This window comes from Cygnus olor, chromosome 6 (assembly GCF_009769625.2).
Source record: "Cygnus olor isolate bCygOlo1 chromosome 6, bCygOlo1.pri.v2, whole genome shotgun sequence".
In the NCBI taxonomy this organism is placed as follows: domain Eukaryota; kingdom Metazoa; phylum Chordata; class Aves; order Anseriformes; family Anatidae; genus Cygnus; species Cygnus olor.
This window is the reverse complement of record NC_049174.1, coordinates 39,368,215-39,393,718: the sequence shown is the minus strand read 5'-3', so window position 1 is coordinate 39,393,718 and position 25,504 is coordinate 39,368,215. Positions and strand designations below refer to the sequence as shown.

General features: G+C 46.8%; 1 long non-coding RNA gene across 1 annotated transcript; it reads left to right on the top strand.

The window, feature by feature from the left end:
- Positions 1 to 9,645: 9,645 nt before the first annotated feature.
- On the top strand, positions 9,646 to 14,634 carry LOC121072213. The gene is made up of 3 exons (XR_005821079.1): positions 9,646 to 9,773; positions 11,261 to 11,422; positions 13,857 to 14,634. It is a non-coding gene; the product is annotated as an uncharacterized LOC121072213 (long non-coding RNA).
- The last annotated feature ends 10,870 nt before the right edge of the window (positions 14,635 to 25,504 follow it).

Sequence of the window (25,504 nt, the reverse complement as noted above, 5' to 3'; positions counted from 1 at the left end):
AAAGCTTTCAAACCTGGCTGAGCTCTGCAGGGATCTTCCCAGTCCTATTTGGGCTGGCACAAAACGTGTGCTAAAAATCCACCAGAATAAGGACCTCGATCAGCAGCCTTTTTTTTTTTTCTCCTTTTCTCTTGCCTTCTGATGGTGACAAATAAACCTCACCCACAAGGGCTTCCTGCTCCCGAGGCTGGCCTGGCTCCATCCCTCCTGAGCTGCTCCACGTGCCGGCCCTCGGCCACCGGTGCACGAAGCAGAGCCCGTGCACAGCCCTTGTTTGCCTCCACGTGAGGAGCATTAAGGAGAAATCCCTCTCTCCAGCACACACTGCATCATTTAAAAGTTTGCTCCAAAGGCTTAACTCCTTGCTCGCCCTCCCTGGAGCCCCCCCGGCCCCCGGGTTTGTTCCTGCTGTGACAGCGGAGGTGCCGATGCACAGCGTCTGCTTGGGAGCCCGGGAGAAAGGCTGGCGCAGCCGGGCTGCAGGACCGCCGGAGTTCAGGCGACAAATCACAGCCTGGGGAACAAAAGATATTGAAGGGGGGAGGAAAAAAAAACCAGCAACCCCAATAAATCAACAGCCGGAGTAAAGCTGCATCCTGAGTTACTCAGTGGGTGCCAAAATAACTTGCTTTTCAAAATCTTAAAGGAAATGTTGTTCGGAGGGATTTGCAATTATTGTCAGTATCTCTGCCACCTGCGTGTGTTTCTGTACATCACAGGAGTGTGTATGTACATATTTGTGTTTTTGCCATATGCACGTACCGTGAAGGGAGTGTTGCTGAAATTTTGCTTTTAACCAGATGTAGAATTAGAGCAATGTTCACTCACAAATGGAACTGAATTGTGAAGTCATTCAAATGCAATTGTGATTTTTTGTTTTGTTTTCTTGAATGAAATAATTGAACTCAGTCTCTGATTATTATTATAGGGCAGGAAAAGGATGATTATAGAGGCAGCACAGGAAAACAAAGCTGCTGTTATGTATTTAATTCACTCGAGGAAAAGGGTTCTCAGACTTACTGAACTGGTCTTGTTGCTTTTTTAAAAGGATTTTTTTTTTAATAGAAATGTCAGTTAATTTGATTTATAATATCAGGCATTAATTGAACAGAATCATAAAAACATCCTGCGTCGGGTGCACGCAGTGTGTTGCGCTGCATTGTCGTCTTTTTAATTAGCGTGGAACTACCGGACAATTGCAAGTCCTGACAGCCTCCACTAAAAATCAAATGCACTCTGTCCTGCATAGCATTAGCATCTAAATAAAAGTTTTTTCTTTAATATGGTCACTGATACACCGAAAGAAAAGAACCCTCTGCTTTTTTTTTTCTCTTTTTCGAATTTTATTTTATTTCCAGAACAACGACTGCCAGAATATAGCAAGCAATGTTTTAAGGGGAAAAAATCCTGGCTGTAAATGTGCACAATATTCCACATTATATACATGTCATTTCTGAGCACTGTTGGAACGATGCAGTGTCAAATCTGTATGACAGATTGAGGTGAAAGCTGGGAAGAGAGAGCCTGTGAAGAAACAGCCCTGACTGAGTCAGGCACCCTATAGAATTTATCCTGCAGGCTATAAGTAACCAGTTTCATCACATAAAAGGAGGAGTGGAAGAGGGATAATTGTCTACTAATTTGGGTCTCACAGCGGCCGGCGTGGCGCAGCGCTGGTGTAACAATGCCATCTAGCGCTGTGCGGCCCCGCGGGGCTCCTCGCCCGGCCAGCCGCCCCCACAACACCCCAAAAGGATCCAAAATGCCCCCAAATGCCCATTCCTTCCCCCATGAGTGTCCCTGTGCCAGCCCAGTGTGGTCCGTCCACGTGGAGCCCCAGCTGCGCCCGACCAGGCTCCGCTCACCCCGCAGAGAAATAAACCACAACTTCCACAGACCTGGTTTTGGGGCAAGATTCCCGCTTGGGAGAAATACAGTCTAACAGTCCAGCCCAACATTTTTGTCCTTGCAGATCAGTATGACGTAAAGTAATTCTCTAAAATCAGGAGTTTCAAAAGAAGGCGAAACAGTGGTTTAAGCGCAATTTGCATGGATGCTCTTATTTCTCCCTGCGTGTGCAGCACTTGCATTCAAGCACCACTGGTGTTTGCCAGGAGAGAGATCTGGGACTGGAAGGGAAGAATTACCATCAGAAGTAAGGAAAAGGTGGCTGATAGTGCTAATAGCTGAGAATAGGAGCTGCATAGCAGTGTGCAGCTTTCCTTTGGTTAGCATTTTAATGATTAAAATAATAATAATAATAATAAAAATCCTTAATCTCCTCTTTTTTTTTTTTTTTTTTTTTTTCTCCCACTCAGTTCTGTTGATCATAAGACAGAACCTGCAGGCTTCCCAGCCTTGGGAGCAGCTCCTGAGGAGGCTCTTGCCCCCTAGGAGACCCTGCTGTCCCACGGGCTGCGCTGGGCGGCTCTGCCACTGAGCCACCAGCTCCAACACTCATGCACGGTGCAGACCTGGGTGTCTGCACTTTATCCAAGGTGAGCTGTGCAAATCCCTCCATGGAAATGGAAGAGAAAATCCTCCACAGGTGCAAGCATGAACAGGAGTGAAGAGAGAAGCAGCAGCCTGCAGTACACATCCGGACCTGTGTCACTTTTGCCATTTTAATTGTTTTAATGGTTGTTTACACATTAGCAATGCATAGCTAAAGCTGCTGAAGCAGGGTGACTTGGTGCACCCACTCATCTGACAGGGGCATGCCCATCACCAACAGCGAGGCCACGCAGCACAGGCCTCCGCACTGCTCTGGGTCTGGTTAGGAAACCGACTGGGCTGGGCTGAGCTGGGGTTTGGGTGAAAACCCAAGCTTTCACTTGTGCATTTTATTTATTTATTTTAAGAAGTTATGATAGTGGTTTTGAAAATGTGAACAAATAGCATAGCTGTTTTGTTGTTGTTGTGTTTGTTGTTGTTGTTGTTGTGTATTTTATTTTTTTTTAAGCCTAAATCTGTATCATCTGAAGCAATCACTCTGGCACAGCTGAAATATGTTGTTCACCTCAGGAAGGCCTGTAAAGCCAAGCACTTTTCAATGCCCAGCAAACAAAGGCAGTTTTTCGCCTCGTTTCGGTGCCGGGCGCTGGTGCCAGGCCCCATCCCAGCCCCGCTGCAGGCCGGGTGCTACGCGGGGGCACGGAGTGGGACCTGGGACAGGGCTGCCACTGCGGGCGGGCTGGGCTGGGTGGTGGCAGAGAGGGGCAGGCTGCCCTGGGAAACGCGCCTGGCTTCTGTCAGAAAGGGGCAGCGAAACCAGCAGATCCCTGCAAAACGTCTTGATTCCATCCAGATGGCATTTTTTCTGTTGGGAAAAAAAAAAAAGTTCCATTAAAAAAAATAGAATAACCCCCCTGATTAGTGCAGTAAATAATAACAGTTCGTGAACTCTGTCCAAATTCCTGCCGCTTGCGTGTGTCCACGCACTGCCAATGAACTCTCCAAGTGAACGTTGTGCAAATCATCCTTACAGAGGTGATGCAAATGCATCAAAACATCCTCTGGAGCACTCTCCTGCAAAGCAGCCCCAGCTGAGTGCGTGGCAGTGTTATTTAAAAGAATATTCTTTGAAGGAATAAATCATCGGCTCTATTAATCCATGCCGAGGTCAGGGCGAGGACGCAGCCAGAGTGGTGTTCGTGGGGGCTACGGTGACTTCTCTTGGCAGTCTTGGAGGAGCTGGGAACAGTCAGGAGTTTATACTGCTATTATTTATTATTTTATTAAGAACTCCAGAGGTACTGCTTCCTCAGAGAGGTGGATGGATAAAATGATGCTTAGAAGTGCCCTTAGATTAATTAATGTAGCTATAACAACTTTATTACAGAAACAGCAAGTGAAAGGCTGGTATGTACCATTGCTTATCACGGAACACTTAAGCTACAGCTGTAATTGTTTATGTGAACATCAATCTTTGCTACAGATTTGGACTTGGTTCAATTTTGCAGCTGTTTCTCAAACCAGAACCTTTCCTTCCCTACAATATTTTATTCCTACCCTTAACTAACTCAGAGAAGGTTGACAAAGGCTAGCGAGTCTTCAGTCTCAGCAAACACAATTTGCAGCCTTTAGACCAAAACTGTACAGCCAGGTAGGTGCAAGTCTACAGTGTAATAAAAACCCAACGATCAAGCTTTCTCCATCCACTCTTTTACCATAAAACAGTTGTCGTCCTTCAAGATGACTGTCAGCAGACTGCATTTTCCTGGGAAATATTTAATCATTTGCAAGAAAAACAATTTTGAGCCATTTTGAAGTTTGAGTAGGTGAACTTGAATAGATGAACATAGCAGAGACATGTTAAGTACAGAGCTAGCATCGCAGGCACCGGGCCAGTACAAACAAGCGCTGTGCTGCGGGTATGTCCATGCCAAGGTTAGAGGGTGCTCCCTCCCATCCTGCTCAGGGTCGTGCTGAGACGGGCTGAACACCTGCTAGTGACTGACTTGTCTGAAAACCAGAAGTGGGTAGAGAGAGTAACATGTAATATGTTTTACCTTAAATAATTTTACTAATAAATTAGTATTTGTAATCAATAGCCAGCACTTATATTTCTTTTTTGTCAGTTCTCACCCAGCCGGAGCCACGTGTCCTTCTTAATTCACTGATATCTGCATATTTTTAGAGCCTCAGTTTTTCTCGCCCTCACACACTGTTTGTACTGGAGATCAAGCGATCGATCCGCCTGCCTCGTGTCACAGGTTAGCCAGGTGGCCCCGCGCTATTGTCACAGCCTGCAGCCCTGCGGCTCCTGGGGACTGCGCGTGCACAACGCTCGGGGACTCCGATCTTTAATTACTTTGTTTGCGAGCTGAGCCATCACCGGCACTGGGTTCACATCCACAACATCCCCCAGAGCTTCCGAGCGTGGTCAGCATCGCTGCGGGAACAGGCGCTGGTTTTAGCCTGCTTTCAGCGTACATCACCAACAGCGTTTGTGGGCTCATGGCCAGCCACAAACCCCCGCCCTCACTCCCCAGAGCTCCTCAGCTCTGTGCCCAGCTTCCCGCTGCAGGACCCCCTTGCAGGCCCCCATTTTGAGGCCGTTGGGATCTGAGTACGTGTTGCACAGGGCAGGACCGCCCTTCATCAAGTGTGGCCGTGGGACAAAAACCCTTATGGAACTTCCCACAGCAGTGCTCTTGCTCTGCAGTGCCAGCTCTCCATTGCTGCCACCTCCTCCCTCATCCCAGCGCCAGGTGGCTACGATGGGAGCAGTGGAAGGTGCTGCCCTGTGCCCTGCTCCACCACTGCCCCCCTGGCTAACCTGGAATTACCATCATTAGTTAGCGCATTCCTTTCTTCCAGGAGCTTATGGACGTCCTAGGAAATGCCAGGCTGTGAGACATCCACGCAGTATTGCAGCTTTGGGTGGGCACGGGAACAAGCTGCTGGAATTTTTTTATTTTCCTCTTATGTTACAGATTTTAGAAGGAGTTTCTTCCAGGCTTGGAAGAGAAATTAAAAGCCCTTCTCATCTACGTCAGAAACGCACGGGCGCTGAAGTATTGGCAGACGCTGCACAGATCATTGCCACTGATCGCTATTTGGTAGCTATGTAATTAGGGCATTCAGTAAGTCGCTGCAACTTGTACATTCAGACACGTCTTAACCCAAAGTATCAGGTGCTGCTGCTGTGACAGGACTCTTTAACACTCCTCTCCACCTTAGGAGACAGGATTTTCCTCTCCCAGCTCCTGCTCCTTGGATCTTTCTCTGAAGCTCCTTTGCTCATTAGAATAAACATGTAAACAATCTGCACTGTAAGAGTCTGTGAAACTTTCTATACATTAAATAATGTAATTCAGTTTAAATATCAGTTCATTATCTGTTGCTCGGTAATATCTTTATCACTGGCAACTGATGGGAGCTGATTACGATGAGTTGCAGCTCTCTCTTATTAATTGCAGTTGATTAACATAGTTTAATATTACAGATACCCTTTCTCTGCTGCTAGATTTTGCTGTTTTTCAGCTGCCTTGAATCCCTGGTACATGGGGAAATACCTCCCTCTAGTGCTAACCTCTGTATTTCTTTGTGGAGTCATACACTGTCTTTGGTAAGGCACGGACTTTTTATGAAGTCTGATCTGGAAAATGCTGAGACTGTTTTGGATACTATCTATTCAGACTCGGATCTTACAGCTCTTCCTGAAAGGGCTAGCACTGCTTTGAAGTAAAATACCACGTACTTGAAAGGCCAAGGGCAACGAAGGGAATAGCGATGCAGAAAGGGAGACTTATCTAAGATTAACGCCGCTTGTCAAAGTATGAGAAATGTAGGATGCCAAGGTAGATCTGGACAGAGAAAATTGGTGTTCTGCTTCAGGTGAGCTGAGTCGCAGTCTGAAGCGTTCCTAAACCAGCGCCTTGCCAGGCGACCTGGTGGACCGGCAGCTTCTTGCCACGGCAGGGAGGAAGCACGGGATTGTCCCCATGCCACCCAGGGGGTGGCAGGCCCCAAGCTAGTGTCCTTCTCCTCCAGGAGAGGCAGCACCACCACCCATGGGACTGCTCGGAGCCTGCCACCAGCAGCAGGCAGTGATTCCTCACGTACGTGCGGGACAGCTCAGCCGCAGTGCTGTGCACCCTCCGGGCCTCTTCATGCTCCTGCCTAACTCTTGGCTGGACAAAAAGCTCAGGCAATGTGTTAGCCCAGACCCCAGACAGTTACGGTGTACAAAACCCTGTTATTGAAACTGCTGTCTGTTTGCTTGGGGATGCACGTGCACCTTAAACTGGAGATTTCTTAAAAACTTTTGGTGCATTCATAAAAAAATGTTTTAATAGATGTGGGAGTCAGAAAAAGAGGAGGGGGGTGATTGGAGATGACTGTAGCGTGACTGCTTCCTGCCAGTAATTTCCAAAGTTATTTCTTATACAGTATGAAAATGCTTGGTATGTTAGCACTCTAAGTTAAGTGTCTCAAATGTGCATTTAATTTGGATTTAATAACAGCATTTTTCCTTATGAAAACTCAGTCAATTATTGAAAGCATTTCTTGAGGTTTAGCAATTATTTAAGAGGTGCATTTACTGTAAAGTAATTAACTCAAATGGCATGTTCATGGAAATAGTATATTTAAAACAAATTTAAATATTTGTTAGCAGAAGGAAATATTTTATACTACTGTAATTTGATAATCTTCACGTTCATTGTCTTTAAAACTTTTTAGTATCATTTAACAACTTTATGGAGAATTCTCAAGAGACCTGGGGGAAAGACCCTTGGGGATAAAATAAAAAGTGCTTTTAAATATGACACAAGTGATAGAGAATTTGAAAAAAAAAAAAAAAAGTGACTGTTTTCAGTTAAAACCAGCTGTCCCTAGCTTCTTTCTAAACAGTTTATTTCTTACAGAAAAATAAATAAATAAATAAATAAACACAATAGTCATTAAAATTAAAAATTATGAAGGAAAGGCAGGAAAACAGGAAAAATCCTGGTTATTTATTTTCCAACTATTTTGATGCTCATGAGCAGACAATGGCCTTTTTTCTGAGCTGCCGTTTTCTTTCATCCTCTCCCAGCTGTCTGCCTGGTACAGAAGATGTGGCCGGGGTCACGCAGAAAAGCCAGGGTGGCTCCCTGAAGCCTCTGTCACTGAAGATTTCAGCTGAAGCCCTGTGGAGGAGAGGTCCCCTCTTCATCGCTTCCCGTCCCGCGCTGGCTGGGGCAGGGAAGGTCCCTCCCAGGACCACACCGAGCATCTCCCTGTGATGCAGCAGGACCGAGGTCCCACCAGCTTTTGGGAAAAAACGTTTACTGAATTTCAGTCAAGAATTGAGAACACTGTAATGAGTCCTCCTTAATCACCAGTATAGATCAAACTCCTCTACAGAGCTCACTGCATGGAGCAGGATGGGCAGCAGTGACAGAACGGTGATGCAATTTCGGTGTGACAATTAGATGCAATTAATAAATGCAGACGTGACCTGTCCTGGCACTGCCTGCCCCACTGCAGGCGAGAAGTGCTCCGTGCTGGTGGTGGGTTTGGCCAGGCCCCGTTCTCCCTTCTGTGTAGGCAGTCTCCGGTCCTGGCTCACTTTCTCTCATCACCAGACTTTCTCATCGTTTCATCATTGCTTTTCGCCCCCATGCACCACAAGTCTCCTCTCCCTGCCCCTTGCCCAGCTGCCCCAGCCTTCAGGCCAGGAGGGCAGGCAGCTGGCACCTGCAGTGGGGTCAAACCCTGGCACCAGGCTGGGATCTGCCTTGCCAGGCAGGTGATGCTAAGGGCAATGCTGGCTGCATGTTTCTGCCAGGACGGCAAGAAAAATATTATTAATTTTTACTAATGCTATTAAATACAAAGGACTGAGGCACGGAGAGAACCATTTTTAAAGGACAGTGTGCCCTGAACGAGAGGGGAGGCAGGAGGGGAGGCTGGCTGTGGTAAAGCAGGCATGAAATGACCTATTAGGGAGATTAAAATAAACCCACTTCAGCACAATGGGTGTAGTTACATCATTACATTTATTGGGCTTTACATTTATTATTGACATAGATATTTCTCATTACTGCCTGCAGACCTAAATTCATTTCTCTCCCTTATCCTTTTAATTCTGTCATGCTCCTTCTTACAGCATCTGCTGCTAATTTAAAACGAGGAAACAGACAGGATTAGAATAGGTGCCTTGGAAATTGCCCCCAGACAGCTTCCATCGGGCGGGCAGGGATGCTGAGTTTCCGACGGAGCTCCGGTGCCAGCCCCGCACAGTCCCGCATGCGGCAGCGTTGGGAGCGCTCTGGCTGTGCATCGAGGAAGCCCAGCGCTGCCTTTGGATCGGCTCCCCGGGGGCAGGAGCTGCCTTCAGAGCACAGTGTCTGTGCAGCCCATTCCCAGGAGCAGTGAGATAAAGCAAGTCAGCCTGCCGGCCTGCACGAGGCTGTCCATTGGAGTGTACGCAGGTTTTCAAGTCAATGGGCTCTTATGTTAAACTCGGGTACGCTGCACCATGGAGGGAAACCCTGGGCAGCAGGCGTGCTGGACACTGCCGTGCCTGCTGAGCACCGTGTGGCCACCAGCATCCGTCCCGAAGGTCTTGGGTGCAGGGGGCTCCTGAGCAGCTTGTCCTGCTAAACACACAGACCAGCCGCATTGCCTGTGCTGTGCTGTGCAACCCCGGGGGGGTCTGGTGGTTCTGAAGAGAAGGGCTACCAATAAACTGTTGTCTTCTTCGGTACTCATTTCTGGTATCTGTAGTACAGTGTTGCACGATACCTTAGGGACACACAAGGCAGAAGACACGCGAGCTGTTCTCGTGCATGGGCAGTCGGTGTCGAGTCAGTGAGCTGCCCCTGGCAGGGCATGCGCCCAGCACCCAGCTCAGCGCCCACCCTCTGGTGCCCTTGTTCCTCCTTTTCTGCACCTGCCCTGGGGGCGCAGAAAAGAAATGTGTTTGGGGGTTATCACAGCAAGGAAACTCATTAATTTGTTCACGTGTGCAGTACTAATTACAGAAGATGCACAGAGTCCTGGCTGTTCCCTTATCCTCCTTGAGGGCTCACTGGCAAGCGCAGCATTGTTCGTGGCGGCACTTACACCTGTAACACCCAGTGTCTGTCCGCCTGTCCCCCTGGCCCCCCGTCCCCCCGTCCCCCGGCGCGGCCGCCCGGGCGGTGCCGCCATGAGGGCACGCTGAGGGGCGCTCTTGTCACAGCGATGGCGCGGCGCGGGGCGGGGAAATGGCGGCGTCCTGCCCGTGTTCGGCAGTTTGCTTCAGCCCCCACAGGCCTGTCCGAGCCACCTGCGTGTTGGTACAGCTAATTCTGCAAGAAATAGGGCGGGTTCTTGTTTGCTTGCTTGTTGTTTTTTGTTTTCCTCTCCTTTGGTGTGGGGTCAAAGGGCCCTGCTGATTGGGAATTCTGAACTTTGGACAACACAGTGGCAAATGCCGTGGATGACCCTGCTGGGGTTCCCCCGAGCAGGGGCTGCACAGAAATCCCCATGGCTGTGCCGCACAGGCTTTTGCTCGGCGCAGTTTTGCTGGCTGTGCCCCCTCTGTGCGTCAGGGAAGGAGCAAGGCTGCTCTGCCAGAGGCATTCCTGGCTGGCACTGCCCGTCCCTTGAAGCACCACTCATAAAGTTCAGCTTTGTTAGTTGAGAGAGGGATTAAGTGCACAATATCACTGCTAACTCAGAGACCCTGGGCTGCTTGCCAGCACTTTTGTTAGTAACCAAGCACAGGATTAACCTGTAATAACACAGACGGGCTCACAAGATGATAATTTACAGATTTGTTCCGAATGTTAGCAATTCGAGCCATCTGAAAATTACAGAATTTAACGTGTTTTGGAAAGATTTTAGAAAATGCTTGGGAAAGATAACCAGGTGAACATCCAGAGTGTATGGCTGAAGAATGAGAAGGATTTAAGGAAAGGAAAGTGTGAGTAAAACTGAAGTATCTGGCAGTGAGCAGCCAAGTTTCCTGACTTCTCTTAGTCCTGAGCTTGTTTTCATACCTTACTCTCCAGCTGCCAAACAAACCCCATTTCTAACCTGTTACATAATGTTTTAGCTCACAGCCAGGTCCTTATCTTGTTACATATATGTCATTTGCATGTATATGTGTATATATATACATACACACGCATATTTTTCTGTATACACACATTGATATATATAAAGGAACAGATATTAAGGGGGCAGAATAAACCAGAATAGATTAAGAAATGCCACATTAAAGTCATCTGTGCAGCCCCTTGTCCACACTGAGCACGACACCATCTATATTTACCAGCTCTCACATTATCTTTCCTACGTGCAATATCAGCTGTTATTTGTTGCTCGGCACAAAGTGGCCTGGAGATAACAGGTTGGATCCTCCACACGGGGGGTGTCTTTCTGTCAGCGCTTGGCCGGTGTCGGGTGATCTCTCTTGGCCTTCAGGTTAGGGACAGAGGGGGCAGGGTGTGAGAACATGTCCCGCTTTTGTGGACCCCCTGCCTCGTGCCCCCTCACAGAGGGTCGCTGTCTCACAACAAAGGGCTGGCAAACGCCGGTGAGCCTCTGCTGGTGGCAGGCTGGGCAGCCTGTGGCTGTCAGCTGGTGGGAGGACAGGGCTGGAAGCCCCCATGGTGGTGCCTGCAGACACAAGGTGTTCTCAGCCCCTGGGCCCCATGAATATTGCAGCGGTCAGGGCTGGGAATTACGTTTGTTCTGGTGACGCAACTTCTGAATATTGGGGTCTTTACTCTGGTTCAGGGGCTTTTCACACACTGAAAATTTATCGTTTGTTTTCCAGGGTCGTATTTTGTAAGAAGCAAGAAACGTTTTGTTCTCTGAAGAGCAAACTTTACTTCCATTTGACCATGGTTCCAGTCAGGTTTGGCCAAAACAAGGATCTCTGTTCTCAGTCAGGACCAACCGAGGTGGCAGAAGCTACATTCCCCTTACCTTACCCCAGGTAATACCTTTCATTTAGGGCTCGCTATTAATTTTAAAATTTTCCATTTAAAATTTCAAGGTGGTTGCTCTCTTCAGCCTTGAGCATTTCACCATCCATCAGCAAAAAGTGAAATTCAGCAAAGCCAGAACAGCTGGGTCTGTCCCCCAGCCCCAAGTACCACTCTGCTAGCTCAAAGGGAACATTGTGCAGGCAAAACCCATCATCCTGAAACATGACATTTCCAGTTGTAGTGCCAAGTACCTAGGGATAGGATTTGGCCCTAAAGTACTTGAATCATCCCATGCTAAAGACAGGTTTTTATTTCATTACCTTTGATGGGAGTTGCATCAGGCTCTGCAGGAGCCGGAGCTGCCCTTTGCATCTTCTCCGTTTTATGGTAACACACTCGTAATTAAATCTTATCTAAAGTGCTCGAGAGCAGTTCTTGAAATTATTTGTGGGATATCACATGCTTCTTTATGGGCTATATTTGTCATTGTTATCTGTGTGCAAGCAGTTTCCAGCTCTGTGCGTGGCCTGCAGCTGGGGTGGCAGCAGATGCCTTGCAGGCAGCCCCTCGCCACAGCGGAGCTCAGCTGGGGACAACAGCACAGCAGGAGTGCCACGGGACAGTGGTTGCTGGGTTCAGACAAAGCCCAGGATAACAAAGAACAGTCACCCCACTAATTGTCTAAGTCCTCCCAAACTTGCTTACCCAGCGGTGAGTCCCCATCCCGCTGTTGTTCACAGCGGGAAGCTGTCAGGGCTTGGCTTCCGAAACACAGCAGCAGTGCTCCAGGGCATGCAGGCTGGGACGGGGTGAAGGATGCTCCACGTCACGGGCACTGGGTCCTCTCCTCTTCAGCCCAGATCCTGCCCCAGCACGGAAGGGTTACCTTCATTCTGGGGTGAAGGTAGAGCCTGCAGCTCGATCCCGACCTGCTGACCGGTGCTTTTTTACCAGAAATCAAAGTGCTTAAATTAGAGAATATTTTGCAATGTAGTAGTTTGCCAAATATAGTTTTTCTCTAGTGAGGAATATTGATGAAATTTCATCTGACTGCGATTGAAGTAACACTTCAAATGTGCTATATATAGGCCTTTTTTTTTTCAATTACTAACTAGAGCAGTGGTTGCACAAAGGCCTGGTGGAAGGAAGCTGGGGCTGTTCAACATTCACCATAAGCTTCAAGCTGGCGCCTGTGTCCGTAAATCACTGAATGTATGCCCTGGCTGAGCACTTTGGCGCTGTGACACCAAGTGCCCATGGGACAACCAAGCCACTGGGAAAAGCTCTGCACTTGCTTTGGCCTGTATTTGTAAAACCCAGCAGAAGACAGCCTTTGTGATGTGATTAATGCAGCAGCGTACGTGAGCTGTGCGGCAGTCACTACAAAAAGGCCATTTAAATAATAAGTTTTCTGAGAAGGACAAAAGGGGTAGCAGCACTTCATCTATATTTATGCTGCCACAAATGCGTGGCAGATGGCAGTGCTTTTGTGTCTTCACACTTTCAGTGATGTTTAATTACATTTCTATAAATAGCCAGTTTTATGACTTGCGGTCAGATGCTCTTTCATCGTGGTGGGAAAATAAGTAATAACAAGCACGTCGAGAGAGCTGGTGCATTTTTCCCCTCCCTTCAGGCAAGCCCCCTGTAATCATGGCAGAGGATTTTCAGAGGTCAGGGTTTCTGCCAGGTTTCCGCTGTGCTCTGCGTTTTCCCAGTGAACTATGTGGAGATGATGTGTGAGCGCGGTGCCAAGGCAAGAGCTGGTGCTGGTGAGTGTGGCAAGGAGCACGAGGAGCACGAGGAGCATGCCGTGCCCACCGCTGCGGGACGCATCTGGGTGCGAGGCCGAGCCTCTGCCCTGCGAGTGCTGCCCGTGGGGGGAGCAGAGGTCGCCCTCCCTGGAGGGGCAGTGCTCCAAATCCTGCTTGGCCGTTTCCCGCAGGTGCCAGCTGGCTTTCCTATTTATATAGCTCCCCGTCTTTAGTTGGAAATACCGTAATGTTTATTTTATCAGAGATAATTGTAATTCATTCCCTTGGGATTTAATTGCAGATGGAGGTTTGTATGCTAACCCCAGTATTTATCACCCAAAAAAGGGCTGGGTTTGCTGGGCCAGTGGCCCGTGGCTGCGTGGCCCTGACTTGGGGGCATCCCTATATCATGGCATGTGTGTATAGCAGACAGGCATGCCTATAGACATGTATATGCATGTACAAGTATGTACATATGTGTATACTATATATATATAGGTATCCATGTATATATACACATATATATTATTGCCTAAGCATGGTAAGTCTCACTCAAATGAGATGAATACTGGCTTTTAAAAATTGAAATTGCAGCCTCCTCACTATTTTGAAGGAAAAGTAAGTAAAATAGTAATTGACAGCTTGACACATGCTGACTGTCATGTGGAAAATATGTTTTTTCTCATAGAGAAACCTAGGGACAGGGAAGAGCAAGTTTCAGATTTCCAGGCTGAAGAGCACACAGAGGGCAATCGTCCCCAGAACGCCTCGTGCTCTGCTTTTACTCCTTCTTCATTAAACACTCTGCCGCGTGAAGATCAAATGGGTGTAACGAGGGGAAACGTGTCAGAGCCACGTCTTCTCGAGAGGCGCCTGAGCTCTGCCAGAGCCCACACTGGTGCTCTGTGGGGAGCACCCGGGTGAAACGAGCAGGGCGTGCTGTGGGGGCTGCGGGGGGGAACGGGGTGTCAGAGTAAAGGCAATGTACTGCTTGGTTTTGAAAAACTGGGGAGAAAGAACTTGAGATTCAAGCTAAATGGGAAGCGAGCTGCAAAGCAAATTGAAAACCAGCATTTAAGCTTTTCAAGCCACTTATTTCTCATTTATGTGTAGATCTTTGACTCTGGGAAGAGCACTTGTAAAATCAGCTGTTCTGCTTACAAGGCTGCGGCTCTCACCACGTGCAAACGGCATTGGTTCAGCAAGTGTCTGGCTAGAGCCAGCGGTCGGGCAGGTCGTCCAAAGGGACACACCAGCATCTCGCTGCCCTTGCTCTCTGCCCGAGGGCTCAGCCCTGCGGGTTTCAGCACAGGGTAACTGTGTGAGCAGGAACAGATAACCACAGAGAGGGAGATTTGCAGTTTAATGAAAATGTGCTCTGAACCGTGAAAGGCAACACACAATTTTTGAGATTATGAGTTTACCAGTATTTATTAAAGTATCAAAACCTGAAATAAAATAATTGAATTACAGTTTCCAAGCAAGCTTCATTTTATTTTCTGCATTTCACTGCAGGTCACCATGAAATGTTTCCAAATGTGCCAGGAGCATGTGCAGGGCGTAAATTACAGAAGCACATCCATTTTTGCTGTGCCTCCCGCAGCTGGGCGGGCTGCTGCCTTCCTTGTCCAGGCACTGGGCAGCCTGCGAGGTGGCGGGGAGGGCTGGGGCACTGCGCTGCCCCCAGGAGCAAAGCCACGGTGTGGTGCTGAGCTCCAGGTCTGCCTGCGCTTCGCAGGTCGTGTGTGCCTCATCCAGTGGGGCAAGGTATCTGTCGTAGCGTATACTATTGGTACAGAGCCGTTGTTTGGCACAGCACTGTTTCTCTCTCTACATAACAAATCAGTAGTGCTCAATAAATGCAGAAGAAAGTTGATTGGGGAGCTCAGCATTTATGGATAGCTCTCGAGTTCTTGTAGGAAGGAAAAGCTGAAGCTCTGCTTGCCGGTGGGCAAACACCATGGAGTGGCCTCTTGCAGGCTCCTTTGTTTCACTGTCTGTAAAACTGGTGGTTACACCATCAGCTCACGGGGGAGATGGATTCCTTAATGCTTGGGAACACTCGAGTACTCAGTGGTGAGCTGCAGGGAAGACCACAGGAGAACAAACACTTCTCCCACCAGCTCAGGACGGCACACCATCGGTAAGGCACAGCCCCCAGGCAGGATGATGTACCTGCAACATGCCGCGAGGCCATGGGGGCACTGTGTGGGGTGGATAAGATGTGAGGTTCCTGACCACACCTTCAGAGGGCCGGTATTACAAACCGGTGGGCTCTTCAGGGGAGAAGGCGTGAGATAATTGACACTGCTAATTGCTTAGCAAAGCACAAGACATTGGCTTAATTCGCTGGTCAGGCCTAGCCAATACTTGTAGATATTGACTGAAGGATAATTATGCTAAATCTTCAATAGAAGCAGGAGGCTGTAATCATAAGTCATCGGTAGCTGGCTCTGCCCACGGGGAGCCCCACTGACAAGGGAAGGAAGATCTCCTTGTGCCCTACACGTCTGCTCTCCTTCCTGCAGTCACCGCTATTAAAGATCTGAGTGTTTTTACAAGATCAAGTAATTTATATTATTTTGGATTTCTTTCTTTTTTTTTTTTTTCCCCCCCGATTTTTTGGATGTAGTTTTAGTGTCAGCAATCACCTAGCAGCCGGTGATTAGGTGACTTTGTGACCTTAGTTTTCTGTGCTTAAGTAACGATGTCACTCCTGCCCCAGAAGAGAAACCACTTCACCCTTGGTCTGGTGCAGAGCAACCAGGACTGGTGGGGCTGAGCACCTTGCAGCCACTGGTGGCTCCCGATAGTCCTGGGGACAGACAAAGGCACCTTCCCTTCAAAAATGAAATAAAGAAATAAATAGGAGAATAGTAAATGTGCCTGCAAAGAGTTCTGCAGGTCTCTTGCTGTGAGCTGCCAGCCATTTAAATAAAGGGGGGCGACTGATGGTAATACGATTAAGTACACCTGTACCTGTCTGTGGGGTTGGGCAATGGGAAGCGCAGTAATGATCCCACAGGGATGCTACAACTGACTTCAGCCTTGAAATCCTGCACTGGCCGTGTCCCCTGGCCAAGGAGCCTTTCTTGTGCGCATTCCTTGTCCTTTTGTAGTCCTTCAGTTCTCGCAGCCCTGCGGCAGCCCTGACAACCTCGCCACAGCAGCCTGGCCTTTCTTCGCTGGGGACGCTGCTCTCTTTTGTGAAGCGTATTAAAAATTTCAGTGATGAAGTTTTTATTAGAATATTGTAAGAAATCGTATGATTCATGCCACAGGGAGGAGCAGATAAATATTTGAGTATTATTGTAGTTAGTGAATATCTGGCTTGGGTAGCAACCCGCTGTGCAAAACTGCTGACTCCTCACTTGGAGCACCACGTCTCCGTCATGGACACAGCCATCGCCTTGCAAGGGCTCGCCATCATTTCCACACGCACTGCTTGCTCCTGCTTATTTAGACAGGGCCTAGCAGCTTTCTATCATGTCTTTGTTTTCCTGAGAATGCAGTAAAAAGTGGCCACCACTCTGCTAAAATAAAACCTGTTTAAATGTCGGTGTTCTGCCTTGTGCTCCCCATTGATACGCAGCGTCCGATGACACAGCAGCAGTGCAGGAGGGCAGGTTTCTGACCGCCTCTAACACACATCTCAGACCAGATTTCTTCCATTTCGTTTACAGCAGAGCAGCGTGACTCGCCAGAAAGGTCATGCCTGAGGATGGGCTTCAGAGGAGAACCACAGCTCATGCATAATATTCTCTCTAAGAAGAAATAGAATAGCTGAAAATGCCTGAAAGACGGGGGAGCGAACATCGATATTTGATTTGTAGTTTAATGCAATAACGAGTTCTCTACAGAAGACTGGCACCCATAAAAACTAGCCAGAAGTTCATCAGCCTCCCCAGTGCAGTTTTACAAAGCCAGGAAAGAAATGCAAGGCCGTTACTATTTCACCTGTGCCCGGTCTGCTCGCTCGGGTAGCTCGGCAGCCCTTGGTTTGTGTCAGCGCAGACCTCAGCAAGCAAGGGCACCGGCGTGGCTGCGTAGGGCACAACTGCAGCAAGGCAGCAACAAAGCCAACACTTACAGGAGTGCTCTGTGCTGATTAAAGTGACTTTGAAATCTTTGCGTAGTCTCCTAGTAATTACAGGAGGCCATTAATTGCGTTGGCCTCCAAGCTGTAATTCAAAGAGAGAAAGCATTCCCGGGGATGTTCAAGGCGGCATGAACTGGAATATAATTCACCGTTCACAACAAAGGAACTTGAAACGGATGTGAAATAAGTATGGATATATAATATATGACAAACATGCAACACGCCATGAAACAACGATACATGTGACATAACTAAAGAATCTGCTTCTGGTGATCTTGCTTGAGGACTGAGGTGTTTGTTGGTTGTGTGGCTGCCCTGTAGAGGCCAGTTTTCCCAGAAGCTGTGCACACAGTCTGGAGCCCCAAACGGCCATGCCAAAATACAGTGCCAACTGCTATGCACAAAGTAAAGCGATTCTTAACAAGGGAAACTGCAAGTTTTCAAAGAAGATGAAAGTTTTGAGAGTAAGGTATAAATGAATTACTAAAGACTAAGGATATATAAAAAGACTGGTGATTTTAGAATATGTTTTGCATGTAATTTCTCTGTGCTGAGCTATTAGCGTGTCATTCCCTAGCAGTTATATTGCCCTTACAGACTGCTGTACCAGGCACTCTTTTTGACAGAACTTTGATCGAGTGCAATGCTTTGGGAAGTGGAGAGGAGAACAGTATGGATGGACGGCTCCAAAATGCAGAGAGGTCGGGAGAACTCCAGTTCAATATAGTAGAGAGGTTGCTTTTAGAAATGGTAGAAACGAAATGGAAAAGATAGCATTAATAGGATAAATCAGTGGTTAAAAATGATTTTTAAAAGAGAGTGTTTGTTTGTTTGTTAATTCATAACATAAAGTGCAGTCTCTGCTGTAACGTGAAGGGGGGCAGCATCCTATTCTGCATTGCTCTCCAGCAAAGTGACAGCTCAGCATTACTCAATAGAGCTGAATTCAATTCAAGAATTGACAAAGAAAAAGACAAGAAATTGCTGGCCACTGTGAAAATAAATGAGTGCTCGAGCCGTGAATTGTACATCCTCGGGGTGAATTGGCACAGACCCCAGAGGTCAGCGGAGACGTCGAAGCACATCGTGGTGACTGAGACCACTGTGGCTGTTAGGGCTGGAACGGCCTTCCCAGGCCCTCCTCCTGCCCCAGCGTGAGCTCTGGGGAGGTGCCGGTGCCTGAACCCAAAGGGTACCACGATTAAAATAAAGGCAATCAGGGGAAGGGGGTGGGATGCGTGCAACCAGCCCAGCACCACCTCCGTGCCATCATGCGCCACGCTGACGGACGGACTTGTTGGTCAGCGGGTTTGGGGAGAGTAGGGGAGAGAGAGGGTGGCTACAGTGTGGTATACAAGATAAACCACAGCTGGTTTATGCTCACGTACAACTGCTGGAAGATGGCTTTCTAGTTGTTTGAAGTCACATCTTGCTATGGCTGCGTGTGCCAAATTGTTCCTGTCATTGTCTTCTGGCTCTCCCCTTCTTGATCTCTTTCTGAAAAAAAATGCACTTTATTACAAAAAAGATGTTAGACCTAAATATGTATATAAAAAAATCTGTTATGCAGCAGAGCGCTCTCTCTCTGACTGGGATTTGATTGATTTATTTTGCTTCCTTAGAGAAACTCTGTTAATTGCCTTTTTAAAATAATTTTGAATGGTAATTGGTGAAGTTTTCATATTTGGAAAGCACAGCCCAAACCTGTGTGTCTCGCTGTCACAGCCTATAAACTGATCTTTCTGGCTTGGCAGCAATTCAGGGCCAGGGTGTTTTGGTTAAAGACAAACAGTCTGCCGCACTTTTCCTAGAAAAAGCAGACTTGTAATTGCTCTCAGAACTAATTACCATGCTGGGTTTGTCAGTGTGGCCAGCTGACATTTTAGCTACGGAGCTGGATCTCTGGCTTTGACATTAATGACATCTCATGAAAATGCTAATGTGTTCAGAAGAGATGATCCTGCTTATTAAATGTATTACACAGATTTGCAGAATATGTTGTTGAAAACATGTATTCCCTCAATCAAAGATAAGTATATCTTATGTGCTTTATATGACACTTCTGCTAATCTAAATTAATCAAGGCCAGATCTTTGATTAGATCTTTTGCTGTTGGAGCTAAAATTAGGCTAAAGAAAGACACCGTAGTTTTTAAAATATACTTATTCAATGTATGTAAGTTTTAGGAGTGTTACTCCCAAATGAATATGGCCGAATTTTCCATGGCTTACTTTAGCAAGGAATCTGGCAGATGCAGCCCCTACAATCTGCTGGATGAGAGCTGGGATCGCGGCTGACCCACGCATCGCTCCATGTGTACCGGTGCCGGTGCCGGTGCCGGTGCCGATGCCTCCCTCCCTGCCAGGAGCAGCGGTGCCACAGCCCATCCCTGCAGGCTCTGGGCACCGGCCCCCTGTGCCTGCTGCCACCCGCTGCAGCCCTCACACTGCCCCCTGTGGGCTCTGGGGCAGTCCAGGGTGGTGTCTCCGATGGTTTCTGCTGCCAGGGATGTGCGACCAGGCACGGGGCATTTTTGAAGAACCAGACCCAGAAAAAGCACCACGATATCATGTGTAAGGGAAAAAGAAAAAAAGAAAAAAAAAAGAAAGAAAAGAAAAAACGACGACAACAACAACAACAAAGCAAATTCCCACACTTCAAAAGTCTCGCGGATACAAATTCCAGCTTTAGCAGGAACAGCAGCAGCTGATTCCGAGAAAGATTTATCAGGTAATTTGCCAAAATTCAGCACTTCAGAAGTGCAAATACTAAGTCCAGGAAACTACAAAGTTAAAAGGCATCTTAGGATAATTATAGGCTTGCAAAAAGTGGTGAGAATCAGAACAAAGCTACCAAGTAAATCTTAATTGCCAGTAGATCTTAATTACAAGTAGATCTTAGTTACCAGATTTTACTTTCAAATTAGCCTTGGAGGTAAATTCAGTTGTGTGAATTCCTAGATCGTCTTTAAAGGATCGTGGTTGGGTCTGAGAGCAGGACTTTGTCATAAGAGTATTAGTTTAAAGGGAAACATGACACATTCAAACAGCCAAGTGTTGCCATCAAATCTAGAAGAAAGCACGTACCAGAAGACAGCACCTACCATTTTGTGCATACCCTACCATGTTACGCATAGCGTCACACCAAATGTAATTACAGAATTTGGCATACTTGCTCGTGGAGCAAATTACACAGTTTCTTTCTGTCCTCTAGACTTGCAGCTTCTCAGCACAAGCAAGCCATGAAGCAGCTCAGCCCATGCCAGCTTTTTCTGAGTTAACCTCACAACTGCCCTGCTGACCTGGGTGATGCCAACGCTGCTTTGCACTGCAGGCACCGGGCAGAGACCTCCTGCCTCCAGCAGAGGGTGGACACGCTGCCCTGCTGCAGGAACCTGGTGGTGCTGGGCATGAAGTCATCGATTTTTATTGAGTCATGCACCAAGGTGAAGGGAACTGTAAGGATTTCCCATGGTTTAGATATTTCGCTCCTACTGTTCTGTGCTAGGGAGGAATTAGCATAGTGCATAGTGCATAGCCGGCAAACCTCCCAGCAGAGCCATCAACAGTGCAGTTGCTCCAGAAGAATTTATATCACCAGATCTAATGAAGTTATCAGGGCTCACCTGAAAATTAAACATCTAATTTTTTTTCCAGTGAAATTAAATATAATTCACTAAAATGTTTTGTTTGATTAGCAATTTTCTGGATTTGGATTATGTTTTGTCCTGTGAATCGTATTATAAAAAATAAATTTATAGAGAGATTTTTGCTAAATATCTGATTTTATTGCTCCTGAGACATTTTGTTGTTTTACTAAAGCATGTTCTGAGTTTTAAAATAATTGGGGTTTGAGATTTTTTTTTCTCTCTGCAACAACATATTCAGGTGGCCATTGTATTTTGCACTAACCACTAACTCCACTAACACAATGTATAGAAAATGAAAACCAAATAGTCCTTACATATACATATAAATTAATATATACATTATAAATAAATATCCTACCTGTGTAGAGGGATATCTCAGAGGCAGAAGATGATGGGGCAGTGCCATGGCAGCATGGCGCTGCATGTGCCATGGGCATTACTAGCTCCTGGTGTCTGGCTGCTACTTGCAGCTGGTATGGCCAGCTCTGGCACGAGATTTTGGTAGAACTAGTCACTAAACCCTGCCTGGGAGTAAGAACAATACCTGTAAGTTTCCTTTTGCAATTACACTCTTCCCTGGGTGGCGAGGTGAGATGAGAGAAGGGCAGAGGGGGCTCTGGCTGAGCGCGATGCAGGAGCCAGCAGTCGTAGCACTTGTACGTGCCCAGGAGGAGCCCCTCAAAACTTCTTCTTCCAAAAAGATGTTTCACTTCTCAGGAAACATCCTTCTTCTGAGTGGTTAGTGGTTGCGTTCAGATTTCATAATCTTCTGCAGAAAGGAAAGGAACTCTAGAGGCAGAGCAGACAAAATGTAAAAGGTCCACAGGAACTTTCTTCCTTCCTCTTGAAAAGAATGTTTGAGGTTCAGAGAAAATGCCAGAGCTTGGGAATCAGCACAGCTGAGCCTTAGAAAGGGTCAAGGGTAACAGAGCAGTGAAATACGGCTTGTGTCAAGAGTTTAATTAAACAGGGAACGATGCAGAGTCCCTCAGATCATTTTATTAGCAACTCAAGGGGGCCTTCCCTTATAACAGGTAATTACCAAAACATTTCCTTTACATATTCTGAAGGAAAAAAATGAGTATACTCATCTATCACCTGGTTAATACCAAGGATTGTAATAAATATGTACAAGCCATTATCAGGGTGAAATATGATTACTATCTTCTCTACTCTTTAATCGTAGAAATGACTCTTTCAAAAATCAATCTTGTTGTGTGTTTCCATGCAGCAATACTGTAAAATGTTAATTACCTCACACCATCATAAAAGCATCTGAATGGTAAAGCTACAGCTCAGAAAGGAAAGATTGGCATCTGCTGAACAACACCGGCAGGGCACGGCCCAGCCAGCCTCGCTTGCACCACTTGGGTCAGAGGGAGCAGACGTGCTGCATTTAACAGAGAGAGGCTGCAACGTGCAACACATCCTTTTCAAACAGAGCTTGCACAGGCACTGGGGACTCACGGTGTGTCCTTCAGGTGCTGAAAAACAGGGGACTGCAGGTAAGAGCATTATTAATTAACCTGCCCTTCGAATCCAGCGAGTTCAAGTCCCTTCTGCCTGGCACTGCGACCTGGTGGCTAGTGTTTTTTTAAAGAGCTTTAGGTTTTGTACTTGTTTCCTATGGCAGCAGCATAACCCCTATCAGGCTGCACAAGAATTTTGGGTCTCATGGCGATGATGAAAATTGAAATGTACCCAAGAAAATATTAAACAAATTAATTTTCAGTGGCAACTGGAAGAATCCACATGGCTCTCCTGTCAATGAATGAGATTTATCTGGTAATCTGCTGGAAGTGTAGGTGAAGTGCAAGCTCTGTTGACCTCATTCAGTTATTTTCCTATGTGATACAAAAAGTATCTTAAAATGTGCTACAAAGTACAGAGAAGTGATTTTAAAAAAAATTATTTTTGTCTTTAAAATAGAAACATCTATTGGGCAGAGCATCTCATTACTTTAATTTGAGGGATATTTAATGTAAATTTAAGCTAAGGTTTATAAATCCTTTGGATAGACCACAATGAAGATTTTTACATGTGGGTATTTTCTCAAACTATTGTATCTGAAAATTTATTCCCCTTCAGTGAAAAAAAGTGGCAATATAAAAAACACGGAAGTCCTGAAATCTGTAGTCCTGGCCTACTCTTTTGCAGAATAGTAACATTTTACATACATTATATACTGTATTGCACTATATTCTCTACTGCTTGCTTTATCGCACAGTGACATGACAACACTCAGGTGTTCAGCTGTCACAAAAGCACATCTTATCTTTATGTTGCTTTGCAGAGAAAAAATGTGGAGGAAAATGTTGAGCAGTTTTTCAGCCAAATCTGTTTTGTTTCCATATTAGGATGTAACAGTCTTGGGATCTTTGACTATAAATAACACGAAGCATGCCAACACCTGGAAGCACTGGAGCCCTGGGCACAGTGTGGGTGCTGAGCACAGCAGTGCTCCCCGCACGTGGCCCCTGCTCTGGCAGATGCGATAGAAAGCTAGAACTCCCCATGGGACTCCAAAGCTCTGCCGTAAGGACTTTCAGGATACCGTTGTCCTTGTTTTGTGTTGGGTATGTCATCAGTAGAGGCAAGGCTGCTGCTGTTCCTGATGTTTAATATTTATCTATGTTTCCTTGCCCCAGTGCAAGGAATGGAAGGGGGCTGTAGTTAGAGGGCAGGTGGTTCTGCAGGGTGAAGGAAAAACGTGCCCCACAAGACCCAACACATACTCTCTAGGGGCAGGTACTTTTCTCCACTTGGGTGATGGGTTTCCTTTGGGAAGCAGGACCGCTATTCATTTTTGTACGAGTCATCCATATGCAATAAAACTCTGGAAAGGTAGAAACCTCTTATTCTCATGCATAGGTAATGAGTAAAGTTATAAATATCTAATAATATTTAGATATCTCATGCATTCCTGGCTTAGCACTTCTTAGGTCCTGCATTCTCTCCTCACATTACTGTCTCAGTCTGCCTTCCGTGGAATACAGGGATTGTATTTTGAAAGTATGAATTTCCTTAATTAATAAGATGTCAGCTAAAAAATACCACTCGGGATTGCTAGGGAAGGTCATTTAATTTGTGTATCAAAACTAAAGAATTGAAAACAGAGGGAAGATGACTTAACAGTTAATTCATTCAAAGGCATTTTATGTAATAGAATTAAGCTATGGCCTGTCAGGAGAAAGATGTCAGGAAAGATTACAAAACACTTGGCTATCTAAATTCACAGTTGTCTGTAATTCATAAATCAGCTCCCCGTGATAGAAGATGTATTTCAGGATTTCTCTTTGCTGTAAAGATGTAGGGATGACATAATAAATCAGGCCACGGATTCACAAAGCACCGCAAGTCAGTCTCATTTTGTGCAGGGGTAATTTGTCCTAGAACACACCGCGTGGAGCTGATGGTGCTGTGCAGACCTGCTCCTGAGGGATGCTCTGACCCAGCCACCACCCCAGGCCAGTGACCACCTTCAGCACCCTTCCTGCCACTGCCTGTCTCATGTCTGCTTGCTCAGTTTTCCTTCTGTTTGGGTAACTTCAGAAAACCTGCGTGTGCCGAGCTCCCCTTACACCTTCCAGGTTAAAATAATGCTAGGCAGCTATTTTGGATACAGAAGGCAGGCAGAGCAAAGAGAAAGCATAGCAGAATGGTGTAAAACCTGCATGGGTGTTAAAAGGGTTCCTGCTGATTAGCTAATTAGCTCAGCTGGTCCCCCCTAGGCTTGAAGACCAGGCCCAGGGGTATGGGAGGCCTGGGGCCTATGCTGCTGCTGTGGGGTCAGGGAGGTGTGTGGTGTCTGGGGTGTGCCTAGAGGTGGGCTTGCTTCTGCTTCTCTTTGGCATGGCTGTAGGCTTAGTAGTGGTCTTATGGCTAGGCTATTCCTGGGGGGCCAGCTGACAGCTCAGTTTTTGTGGGTTTACTGTTTCAGAGGTGCTGAGGGGAAAGGAAGCTTGGTTATGGTTAAGAGAAGCTTACAAAATTGCTTTGGATGCAGGCTTTTGCTTGGACTCTGCATGCCTACTTCACAACTTCATTAAGTGTATTTTTTGGTAGTGATTTCTATTGTTTGGAGCATAATTGGAGCTCTAAGACAGACTGAGCTAACCCAGCTAATGAAGTTCTGCCCCTCCAGAGGAGTTGACAAGTAGGCTGGGAAGAGAAGCCAGGAGACCAGGCCTGTGCAGCACGAATGGCTGTGTTCTTAGGATGCTGATGGAGGCTTGAGGTGTGAGCAAATAACTTCTGAGTTAAGGGGAGATCCCTTGGCTTCAGCCCTCGGTGTAGGAGGCACGGCCAGCAGTGACCCTGCAGCCTGCCTGGTGGGGCTTGTGGCAGGAGGAGAGCAGGCAGGCCCTGCCAGCTGAATTCATCTACCTGGGTCAGGACACAAGGCTGGCTCTTCAGTTTTGGGAGGTTGTAGGTCTTTTCTTTTTATGCTGGCCTTTTTCTGTTTTAAAACCAGACAAACTCAAAAGCTTTTTTTTACTGCATTCAGTAAGTACTTTGCAAGAGTGTCAATGTTCTCAGTCTCCTTGTCTTCCAAACACTGCTCAGCACAGTGTTTCTCCAGAAACTC